The 13260-nt window shown below is 36.3% G+C and overlaps 1 long non-coding RNA gene across 1 annotated transcript; it reads left to right on the forward strand.

Moving 5' to 3' along the window:
• Positions 1 to 261: 261 nt before the first annotated feature.
• LOC114531952 lies at positions 262 to 8165 on the forward strand. The gene is made up of 4 exons (XR_003687902.1): positions 262 to 356; positions 1570 to 1600; positions 2263 to 2305; positions 8060 to 8165. It is a non-coding gene; the product is annotated as an uncharacterized LOC114531952 (long non-coding RNA).
• The last annotated feature ends 5095 nt before the right edge of the window (positions 8166 to 13260 follow it).

The following is a 13260-nucleotide window of genomic DNA, read 5'->3' on the forward strand; positions in this document are numbered from 1 at the left end:
ATTAGGTTTTAATTCGTGTTGGATAACAAAACCTTCAGCAATTTTGGAGAAAGTTGACGTCAAAGATATCGGTATTAGGTCTTTGTTAAAGTCTTCGATATTTTGAGCTTTTGGAAGTGGAGAAATATCTGCGATTTTCCATACACTCGGCTCTTTGCATTCAATAAATGAAGAATTAAGAACATCTGTTACACCTGCATGGGCAATTACATCAGCATATGTTTTCAATAACCAAGCAGGTAGATTGTCCGGACCGCTTGCTTTAGACTTGTTGATTCGCAGAAGTTTTTCTACTACTGACTCCACAGTAACTTGAATACATTCATCAGTATCATAAGGGAAACGCAGGTCCACGGGTAAGGGTGAGTAATCCTTCATTACGCCAATGAATGCCTCGTTAATTCTATTTGCTAATTTTTGACCGTTATTGGGATCGTTATTATGGGAAATAGTTCTTATGATTGACTGATTATTGATTATTATTTTCTTGATTTTTCCGGTTAGGTTTTAGACCGGATAGTTTAACCTTCTGTTACGCAAAGCTTTATTGTGTTTAGAGATATGCATATAAAAATAGCTGCAAAAATAGAAATATCAAGAGCATGACAGGGATTAGTGAATGATTTTTGCCACAAGACGCCTGAGTAAATATAATTTTCGGCCATTAGCAAATATTGATCGCCTTTCCCTTTCATGTATGACATATCGTGGGGTTAAATAAGTAATAAGAGGAAAATATTTATAATCCTCTCAGAACAAATACTTGGATAAACAGTCTTAAGTCTTCACTTATCTAAATGGTCGCATTCTTTAAAAAAGTGTGCGTGCTGTAGGCCATTCAAGTTCATATGTCAATCAATTGTGTTAAAAATGTTGCTCGGTCAAGCATGTAATAGATTACGTCATCAAAAGTTCAATTCGATAAAATAAGAGTGAAAATAGTTTAAGTTGAAAGATATTGTTCACAGACGTATTGTTTGTAAATTTTACTAGTTGTTGATGATAAACATTTTAAGTTGTGAACATTTTTAAGTATTGATCGATTGAGCAGAAGACCAACTCGACTAGTGCGACAACGCCTTAAATAAACAAGATATGAGAGCTGGAACGAGCTTCTAAGACCAACCCACTGGTTACATGTACAACGCTGATTGGCTGGATAAGGATCAGCCCACTATGGTTGATGACGTATGCAAGAGTCACTGAACCCTCATTATAAAAGGGCGTGCACAACAGCCCAACCTTCAGTGGACTAGCGGAGTAAAGATTAACTTATGAAACGTTAGGAAGCTCAACGACAGAACTGACGAAGAAGACAAGAACAGAAAACAACGAGATCCGAAAGGACGAATAATCAGAAGAGAAGAGAAGAACGGAGAAAGAAGAGAACATTAGTGAACTTTAGTTAAAACCATTGTAAAGATCTCGTACCTCGCGTATCATGTAAAGAATCTTATAACACTTCACTTTATGCCACCAATCACTATGTTTGCAGTCGGATAGTTTTTGCATTTTGGCTTTATAATAACGTTTTCGACACTTTTTTCTTTCCCTAATTACCTTATTTAGTAGCAGCCTGAAAAGAAATGTATCTCCAGAGGTAAAAGCTTTTTGCCTTTTCAGGGTCAAACGTTTAAGTTCCTGCGTCATCCATGGGCGATCGTTGACTTGTACTTTTGTCTTTCGTTCTGGCATGATTGTATTTAAACAGTAATTTATAACTTGTGTAAAAACTTAGAGTTTATCTTCACTGGAGTGATAACATGCCAGCAGGGAATCCCATGGGACATTTCTTAGAAAACGCCCTAAACAAGCAACATTACTAGCTCTCTTATCACGAAATTTAATCATTTTCTTTTGTGTTTCCACCGCTTTTTGTAATTCGGGAAATGCGGTGATAGTAATGTGGTCAGACAAGGAGGGCCAGCAACTGGCGAACTATAATAAGCTTTCAAGTTGGTAAAAATTTGATCGAGTATATTCGGCCCTCTGGTAGGAAAGTTGCATGATAATAGGCTTTAGTTGAAAACTTTTAGCAGCGTGTTTAAAACCAAGTTTGTTAAAATCACCCAGCAAAATTATTCCACAGCTTGTATAATTCGAGCATTTCACTATTGTTAGCATTTGGAGGGTGATAAAAGACGCCAACAATTATCCTCGAAAAACCACGGGGAAGTCGTTTTGGCTGTAACATTACTCACACACATGATCGTCATGGTAGGAGATCAGCTAGGAATTTACACTTAATATTATTTTTTATAGAGACAAACGCCCCTGTGATCTCTTTGTTTACGGTTCCTTCTAAGTAATTGGTATCCTTCTATATTGATCGAACAATCAGGAATTGAATCCTTTAACCAAGTTTCAGTTATAGCAACCATCTCACATTGATTTTGCTTCACGACACATGCTACTTCGTCAATTTTTGGGATCAACGACATCACATTTGAGAGTAAGATGGATGGAACGAAGTATTTTGATATAGGAACTTCATTTCCGTAAGCAATTGGAGTACGTTTTATAGATCTTAACTGCCGGAAAATTGGTGATCTTCGAAAACATCCACGATTATGGTTAGTTTGGCTTCGTTGTCTTATGAGCACTGGGATTTCTTTCTTTGGGCGCTCAGTGGAAATGGGGTTAAATTTGGCCTCGGTCGTTTTGTCTGACCTAGACAAGTGTTCCAAATTGATTTAAAGTATGGTTGACTGACTGTAGATAAGCTTCCCAGGACTCGGTGTTTTCGAGCTGAAATTCTGACCTTAATTGGAAAAGTTTCGCTATATACGTCGGCATCGAGTTCGATATTTCTTGGGGATTGTGCATAGTTGTTCCTGGATTCTGTGTCTTCTTGTGATGGGGTGGATAGTGATCTTTTCTAAAATTCTTGAAAGGGTTTGTTTGCCTATGCCTGGAAATTTGATTATTTTGGTCATTGGTTTTCTGAGATTGAATTCTGTTTGCTCTAGGCCAAGGTTTGTACGCTTCTTTTAGGGCGGGCTTATCGATTATTACGATGGAATCATTGAGCGTGTTATTTGGTTGATTACTCGTATTTTCGTTAACGGTATTCATTGACCCTCGACCGCTATTCTGCATGCCTCTACGCCTACGATACTTGGGTTTCCCGCTCTCGAATTGGAGTGATGGCACTTTTTTAATGTTTGGATTTCTATATCGGCTTGTTAAACGGATTTTTGACTGTTTCGTTTCCTTGGCAGGGGTTACTAGGTCGCTTCTGCAAATTAATGGTGACTCAGATTGCATATTTATATTATTATTTTGCATTTTACGATATTATTCAATTTGCGTGGGAAGGGAATCGGCAAGATTATACACTGCAGCAAACTAGTCGACATCTGGTAGGACTGTCCATGGGCGGAACTGGTACTATTATTAAGGCTCTCTTTATATAATTGGACGGGTGGAGTGTATTGCACTTTTGAATGCTTATATTTTTGTTTTTCACGATGATCGATTAATTGAACATTGGTTGGAATGCTCGCTTCAACAATAGAGGGCTTTGGTGATTCGCATTGGTGATTTGAACTTGTTTGCATGATTTTATCGTTAAGGACTTTTACTTGTTGTTCGAGCTTTCGATTTTTGATTTTTCCTTCATCAAGTTCCGAGCGCATTTTAGATACTTCATTCATCAAATCATGGGCCCCCAGCAAGAAATCATTCTGTGAACTGATCAACGATTGCATAGCGTCTACTCTATTTTGCAAAATTTCGATGTTAAGAACGACGTTCTCCATGCTCGAATGAGCTAGAGTTTGCTTCCAACATTCGTTTATCGGATCTCTAGATATAGATATAGCTTCGCATAGGTTTTTGAACATAACTTTGGCATGTTCACCGATTTGTCCATTAAAAACTAAACTATTCAGCTTACCGGGATACCACTGATGTAACAATGAATTTAAGGTCTTCACTATATCAAATCTTCGAGCGCTGCCGCCATGTGTTCGCCATTTGCCAAATTGCTTGAGGGTATTTTCAACGAATTCCTTCAGTTTATCAGAGTTTTTCCCCAAGACAATCTTTTCTTGTCATAAACAATATCTCCAGAGGTAATATGGCTACAAATATCATCACAATCCCATTCAATTGCAAAATCTTCGACGTATTGATCAGAGCTGCCTGACGACCTTCCATGGTCAGTCGTTGTTGGACTATGAAGATGCTGCCGAGCTCCCTGGTGCTCCCCGAGATGCTCCCTGGTTATATTGATCCCCCCTAACCGCATTATATATTAACATTTATTTAATGACGCTGGCCCCGACAGCTACTACAACTGATTTCCACGGGGGGCGTCAGCATAAAGTTACAAATGGTAAAAAAACACTATATTATATAATTATAAAATCAAGAGGGGTATCAAAGATACAGAAGTTTCTGGTGGAGTAACCCAGGAGCTAAGGAAGTGAGAATAATAATTCATATTCTAATTACTAACATCGAATATTTCGTTTTATAAGATTCTTGAACGTAAATATTGAGTAAGCTAGCTTGGCTTCAGACGGAAGATTGTTCCAACGGCTGGCGGCACTATACTTAAAACTTCTTCTAAGAAACTCTCTTTTTGGTTTTGGAAGAGCTAAATCAGATCGAGAATTTCTGGGGTTGAAGTTACTTTGTATAGTATTCCTACTTATGAATGAGGTTTTCAAGGCCGTAGCAGCAGTATTGTTCAGTATTTTATAGAGGAATATTGCCTTGGATAAGAGCCTTCTAGTTTCCAGATTTTCCCAATCAAGGGTTCGAAGAACGTCAGCAGATCTAGTCTCAAAACTGACAATAATTCTAGCAGCGCGATTTTGTAGTTCCTGTAAATCGTCACTATAAGTGTTTTATTACAAACTCCCCAAAGGGGAGAACAGTAATCAAAGTAAGGCTGTATTAAAGCGTTTTAAATGGAAATCAGAATATTAACAGGAACATAGTGTTTGGTTCGCTTTAATATTCCAAGACCCATTCCAACTTTATTGCAAATCATTTCGATGTGTTCATTCCACTTCATTTTTTCATCAAGTTTGACTCCCGAGCACGATATTGAGTGTACTCTAGGAATCGGTTGATCGGCAATCATGACGGGAGGCTCATTAATAATTTTAGAAAGGTTACGATTAGATCCGACATACATTAATTTGATTTTTGTTGAGTGGTGCTGGAGTTTGTTAGTAACCAGCCATTGAGTAATGTTATTTAGATCATGATTTAAATTCAAGTTAAGTTCAACAGAGTCTTTCGCGGAAGAGAAGATCTGTGTATCGTCAGCATATAAGCATGGGGTTGATTTCTCAAGGCAATCAGGCAAATCATTTATGTAGAGTAAAAACAATAGGGGGCCTAATATAGAACCTTGGGGGACCCCACAAACAATTCTTTTGGGTGTTGACATTGCCCCATCGATAATCGTCACTTGTGACCTATCAGAAAGGTATGATTCAAACAATTTTAGTTCTAATTTAGAAATTCCAAATTGCACTTTCTTTTTTTCAAAAGAATTTCGTGGTTAATCGAATCAAAGGCTTTTCGGATATCAACAAAAACGACCCCATTTAATTCACCATTATCCATGTTCTCGTACAGTGCATCACACATTTGAATTAGTGCAGCTAGGGTTGAATTTTTAGGACGAAACCCGAATTGATATCTGAAAAGTAAAGAGTTAGAATTCAAGTATTCGTACAGTTGGTTGAAAATTGACCTCTCAAAAATTTACTAATAACCGGTAGGATTGAAATAGGGCGATAATTTTCACATCTTTTTCTATCCTCAGATTTATAAATAGGGACGACCCAAGCCTTTTTCCAGTCATCAATAAAAATCCCCGTTTGGGGACAACGATTGAAAATCCAGGTAAGAGAGGGAGTAATAATTTCAGCAGATATTTTAAGTGCCTTGGCAGGGATAGAGTCAAGGCCAGATGATTTTGAAGTTTCGAGATTAGTTAGACGAAGAAACACTTCTTGTTCGCTAATTTCAGTCAGTGTGAAAAGGGTCGTCGGTCCAGATCAGAAATGGGGTTGGCTGACGAGTTCTGGGAGACGGGGTCAATTTCGGCGGATAGTTTTGGCCCAATGCTGACAAAAAAGTCATTAAAGGCTTCTGCTATCATTGACTTATCAGAAGTAATGATGTTACCAGTTTTTAGATGGGAAATGATATCAGAATTGTGTTTTTTACCCAGAAGATGGTTATTGTTATGCCAACTTTGTTTAATATCATTAGTCTGGGCACAATCCTTAAATTTATCACAGAAAAAATTCTTTTTAGCTTTATGCAGTTCAGAGTTAACCTGGTTACGGATTTCTTTATACTTTGCCCAGTGAAATTGGGAGTTAAATTTTACAGCTTTCTTTTTATGAAAATCTCTAGTTCTCATTAGATTTTTGATATTTGATGTGATCCAAGGGAGGGAATTTCCTCGGGTTCTCATGATTCTAAATGGGGCATGTAGATCAAGAATTTGCATATATATAGAGATTTCCATAGTTGCCAACAAACGTTAGGATTTTCATATTGTGCCACATTTTCCCAGGGGAAAGATCATTGAGAAAGTCCGAGGCATTAAAGTGTTTAAAATTACGGACATATCTCACGTTTCGACTAAATTTTGGAGTAAAAAATTTTCGGACGGCAAAAATCAAGCTATGATCGGAAATGCCGAGATGAAAAACACCGGATTTTACAATATACTGTTTTCTATTAGTAAAAATCAAATCAATCAAGGTTGCTGACGTTCTCGTTACCCTTGTGGGTTCATTAATTAGCTGATCAAGCTGATAAACGCAAGAAAGAAAATGCAGTCTACGCACGAAAGGATCAGGAGGAGACTTGCAAAAATTGCAATTTAGATCGCCTAATAGTAATAATTCTTTGTCTTCTAAGTCACATCTACTTAGAAAAGATTCAAAATCATCAAACGAGTGAACATCTGAATTGTAGGAGGTCTATACCATGTAGTTACTAAACTGGCCTACTGCACGGTCTGTTAATTTCTATACAAATCATTTCCAAGGGTCGTGTAAGTAAGTCATTCCGTTCGCTAAACGAGATAGTCTCACGGATATAAATTAATACGCCGCCTCCGTATCTATTGCGATCCTTACGAATAAGGTTAAAGCCATGTAGACTAATTTCATCATCCGAGACCAACTCATTAATTTTGTTTCGTTGATCGCTAGGATATCTATAGGGTTGTTTAATATAAATACTCGAAGTTCATCAATGTGCTTTAGCAGACTATTAATATTTAAGCAAGCAATTTTTAACCCTTTCAGTTTATTAAAGTCGGCGAGAGAGAGAATTCACAATAACCGTCATTACTTATCTCATTTGGGTCACTCCTTATGTCTGTCATGTCCTCCTTGGGCGGTTGTTCGGTCGTTGAGGGCTCAGCATAACGCTCAAAATATCTTCCAGGAGGCTCAGTCGAGCCGACTTGTTGAAAAAATCCTGGCTGTGACCTTGTCTTTGGCGAGCAATAGGGTCAGGACCAGGGGAGACTTTTCCACGTAAGAAATGGATGAAGTTGGTAGCTAAATATGCAGAACCTTTAGCATTTACTTATGTAATTGACTTCCATTTAAGCATGAACTATCCAGGTTCCGGTTGTTGATGAAATTAAACTCATATTTCTTGCAGATTTCTTCTAGCCCATCGTTGACTTTTGTGACATGCCTTAACGTAATACTGGAAATGCCAATTGAGGAATTAGGAAACTTTTTGCCAATACTTAATGCCACATTTTTCATCTTTTTAACACAAACACTTGGTATATCAACTGGAACGTTGTTTGTGCCAGCATGCAAAATGATAAATGAGGGAGAACCATATTTCATATTTTTTACTTCGGAGCTGATCTCCTCCGCAGACTTCATTTGCTGTTAATGGAGCTGCAACTTTATAGTTGCAGTATGAGCAAAGTATATGATTTCAGAGTAAGCGTCTTGTTTAGTGAAATGTCGCACTTGAGCTATCGCACGCATGTGGTTCCTGTTGGAAGAGTCTAATTGTTTTATTTATTTATACTCTTCGCCATGTTTAGCTGGTGAGTCCCACAGAGTTTTAAACGGAAAAATACGCCGCTTCAACACCTGTATTTATCAAAGAATTGTTGGTTGACGATGAGCAGGGCGTTAGGGTTGTTCCGAAAAAAGGTTAGTGTTATACCCAGGTCTAAATAATTGTGATATTCTGCGATAAGTCATCTACTATTCAATATTCATTCTGCAAGAAAAATGTTAGATGCAAAGACTGATCAAAAGAAACAAGAATTTAGCCTATTGCCGCGGTTCGATCAGTTGACTCCACAAACTATAATTCACTAAAATACCCAAAGAAATACTTTCAACGGTTCGATCAAGTGATAAAGCGAAGCAAACGAAAGCAATTTCGAAAGCAAAATAATTTCGCAAAATTTCCCGCTCATTTGCAGTTCATTAGTACGCAAACAGCTGCGAATACGATTTGTATTGTCGTGTACACATACAGAGATTTATTTCGTGTGTAACAAGATGAAGAAATTATCTGTAGCATTGCTTGTATATAACTTTTGTATACAATTCTTGAAATTTGCTAACCATTTTGCACAAAATCGGCATGCTCGCGGCCTTTGTATTGTAGCCTCAGCATAGATAAAATTGGGTATATAAATATAGTGATATACGGACTTAAGCTATGGTGTGCCAATAAAATAAGTGTAGTGCATGTAAACAGGGCTAAAATATAACGTTAGTACAATTGTATTATCCGCGAGCGCAGATACAAGTACACTAAATTCACAAGGTGATAAACAAAATTTACTCGGAAGCAAAAAATAGTGAAATACGCATATAGTTGAAAAGCATAACTCGTGGAGCAATTCGTGGAGCAATATCACGTATCTCTGGCCAAAACAATGAAGATAAAGACTAGAAATACATGCATGCAGCAACCCCTCGCCATTTTAAACAAAGCAAAATATTTTGTGCGCTACCCAGACCTAACTTTCTACGCTAATATTATGAAATAACTCGTGCAAATTTTTCGGAAACAAAGACAGTCGTAAAGGTGAACAGAAATCAAGACTGCTGCATTACGTTGCAGTTTAAGTTAGTGTTAAACATTTCTATAACTAAACCTTCAAAACATCAAAACAGCACAAATAATTATAATAACCATACAAGCACTAAACTCGTCGAATGTTGTTTTTCGATTTTTTATTTTATTCAATGATTTTAGCGACTATATAAGCTGCAAAGTGATATTTGTTTTATCAAAACTCTGAAGTACACTTTTGAGAACTCTTTTTAAAATTTAAGCGATGATGTAAAGCCATAAACGGTCGGTTAGCTACTTGTAAAACGACATACCAAGCTCGTACTTGTCAAAATAACAATGCATTCTTACAGCAAACACTGAATAAGCAAAATATAGACACCTACCACTTCAAAGATTATAAACTACCAGTCGTTCCTATTTCACCAACTGTTTCTGTGCTGTGATGATCTTTAAATCTTTTATTATTGTTTTAATATTTGACTGCATGATTTCATTTTATATTTTTTAAAAATAGTTCACAGTCTCTTTTTGTCTTAGCCAATCAGCAAGTTGTAGACGACCGTTCTTTCTTCGTTCAAATTTCGCGCATGCGCACAACTACCATGACCATTGAACGTCCATGAAATTTGGGCAACTTTGGATTCGCCTATGTTCAGTCAGAATACCCGGGTGTAATTCCTAATCTCCGGGCGGGATTAGTACACTCGCACGGCGCTTCGCGCCGGCTCGGGGAAAATATTTTTCGCTATTTCGTGCAGCAGTCGTAACTTAACAATGAGAACCAAGAGGAAATAGAATTCTGTTTTTGAAAATATATATATTTCTCTCGTTCATGCGAAATTGCGAAAAAGGCATTTTATATCTAAAATTCATCAAATTTATAGTCTTGTATTCGATTTATAGGCTCATTTTACAAGTTGTTTATTTTCGTTAAACCTAATAGTCCCTTGGTTTGAAATCGAGGAAATGCGAGTAAGGCCTGTTTAAGACGTCGCACTTTTCATGTGCCGAAACAGCTGAACCTAATGTTAACGAGCTAGTCTTCACTTGCATTCGATTCGGCACATGAATAGTTCAACGTAAGGCGCAATATATCTAATATATGCATGTGATTAAAGCTGATATTCAACTTGGCAGAAAACTTTCTTTAGAAAATGGAAAGCACGAAAAACAGCGAGATACCCCATTTTCAGGGTTTGTATTAATGACTGAACTTTATTTTTTTTGTGGGATTGCATGCATGGTTCTCAGCCTGAAATGCTTTAACGAATATCCAGCACAGGGATGAACGAGTAACATGAAATTGCACATATAGTTGCAACAATGCAAGCACAAAGCCAACACATATAGTACTGAAACAAATAACTCACTTCAATTGCCAAATTTTGAAATTTAGTAAACCACTATCTATGGCGTGTATGGCGTCACATAAAACGCAAAAATTCTCGTGTTAATAAACATGAAGATTATTAAAGCACATTTTATAAAAAGGGATTTTTTCATAAAACGTTTACGCTCTAGATGCTTTATCAGTAAAAAAGCATTAAAAGAACTCTGAAACAGGAAAAATTTTTAATAAGCTAAAATAACGTGTGTTTTTTAAATAGAAAAATATCGCCCATTACAGACATCTTTTAAAAAAAAATTTATAGATAAAGCATCTCTAGTAAACGTTCGATGAAAAAATATTGGGGGTCAACGAACTCGTTTGCGATATAAACACGATTAAACCCTGTTTCGCAACAGATTTCCGCTCTAGATATGTTTTGTGCAAAGTACATTCACTTTTAGACTTCTAGCGAAACATTTAGATGCTTAATATCCCTGTTTAAAATTTGCATCTAAAAATTTCGAGAAACTGTATTGAGCCACCTTAAGAGTGAGCGATTTAAGACTTTTTCTACACTCCTTGTTCATGGACCGTTAAATTTAGCAGATGTTCTGGTGATTTTCACTTTAATTTTTTACACCTTTATGGTCATTAATGACCAAGACATTCTTCGATTATGGTCCTACAATAGTGCATCGGGAGGTAGATTTATGAACATGACAGATAAGGATGCCCGAAAATGTAAATTATTTTGATAATCTCGATTGTCTTGAACACTTATATTTTTACTAATTCGTTTGCACGACGGATTTCGTTTCTATATTGGCATTGTTCTTACAAAAGATATCCGTCAGACAGCATCCACCCCCATTAATCATGGTTAATAATTTCGGTCCTTTCTGCATCTTGAAAAAGATTGCAAAATTCCAAACGATAATTTTTACTGGTGAAACAAGTCGTTCGTAAAACAAAATCCGTGAACGGAATTTTTTCACTGATGAAATTAAAGAAATCAATTTTATAAATGCAAGTAAAATAGAATTTGATTTTTACCATTCTTTGTTATGTTTTTGTAGATGGTGAATACATTGTGGCAGCAAATCTTGAAGAGCTGCGTAAGCTAGATTATTGCTATAAATTATATATATAAGAAGAGTTATTTAGTTTTCCAGTATTTTTGATGGGATATATACAAGGTGTCTCAAAAAAAACGCAACCACTTAATATTCTAAAATTCATATTGTTTATAAGCTCAATAGATTTTATGCCCCTGGGATTTTAAAATGGCTTCTAATCGTACAGTTTAACTGCTAATAGTCAAATCAGCTAAACTAATAATGGTGCAGCTAACAACCGACGACGAGTTTTTATTGTCAACCTTATAAAATAAGTTGTAAGTAAAATTTTACTCGTTAAATACTTTCAATTCAGCTCGTTGGTTTACGCACCTGACATTGTTTACCGACGATTATGCCGCTAGAATATGATTACAAGCTTTCTCGCATTCCAGGGGCCAAACGTCTTTTGTGTTGTAGAACAAAGAGGATATTCATGAATATTAAGTGGTTGCGTTTTTTTTGATACACCCTGTATAATGGCTAGAAATGAAGAATTAATCATGTTGAAAATTGCTGGTCGAAAACCACATTCGTTTACCGCTGGGAATTATTAGACAACATGATTGGCGCATACACGCATTAAAACTCAAAATAATTACAAATTCGCTTAGCTTCATTTTGTCTTAAATCGGCCAAGTTTGATTTCCAGTTTTTTATACACCCTGTAGTATATACAACTAGCCAATGACCATTCAGGTACAAAATATGAATTTTAAATTATGCTAAATTTTAAGATTTTCAAATTGTACTATTTACCAAGTATTGTTGTGATAACATTTGTGATAAAATTAAAATTACAGAAGATATATTATTAATAAGTAATAGCACGAAGTAAGTCGTGAAATTAATGCCAAAATCATACTCTTGGACTCCTGCTACGCGCTCGGTTGATTTTGTAACTCGCAGTATGATTTTGGCATTTCAATTGCACTCCTATTCGTTCTATTTCCTATTCGTTCTATTCGTTTCCGCACTACTCGACATTTTGTAGCCAAACTTGGCAACTATACTAAATTCAGTATGCTCTTTTTATTTCCTTCTTGTTACCTAGATCTCAACATACGTTGGCCAATTATGCAAGTGGTGAATTTAGTGGTGAAATTAGTATAGTAATAATAAGAGAATTATAGCATTAATATTACAATTTTAAAATAAGAGGATTATAAAATCAACGTCGTGGAGAAGCTGACCTGTATCCTCAGCCTCATGTCGTTTTTCTTTCTACCTACTTTTGTGCCCTAGCTCAAAACTGGATACCGTTATAGGAATCTGTTTCAACGAAATCTGCTTCTAAGCAATATTATGCTGTTATTTGTCTTTTTATTTAGCTTCCTCGGAAATCAAGTTCATCAAAACTCATGAATTTGCGAATATCTTCAAAATGCGGTTTCAAAAAAATGGCGATTTTAAATATACTCTGAACGCATCACAAGACGGCAGCATAATAGCAGCTGAAGTTTGTTTATTAAACGCAAGTTGTAAGATAGTATAGAACTAGAAAATAGAAATACATGCATATGGCAGCACCCCTCATTATTTCCAACCTTTTGGGCTAGCCAGACGTATGGCTTCACGTTTAGCTACATTAAAACTTAAGTCATTATGAAATGACTCATTGAATGGAAATGGTCGTTGCTATTATCCTATGCATGATCCTATCATATTCCTATGATTCGGCACAAAATGCGGTCATTGTGTTCCAAAGACCGTTTATTGGTATTTGTTCATGGACAAAATATACATGACTTGCCAATATTA

The sequence above is a fragment of the Dendronephthya gigantea genome, unplaced genomic scaffold (assembly GCF_004324835.1).
Source record: "Dendronephthya gigantea isolate DGI-Jeju-01 unplaced genomic scaffold, DenGig_1.0 000076F, whole genome shotgun sequence".
Taxonomy (NCBI): domain Eukaryota; kingdom Metazoa; phylum Cnidaria; class Anthozoa; order Malacalcyonacea; family Nephtheidae; genus Dendronephthya; species Dendronephthya gigantea.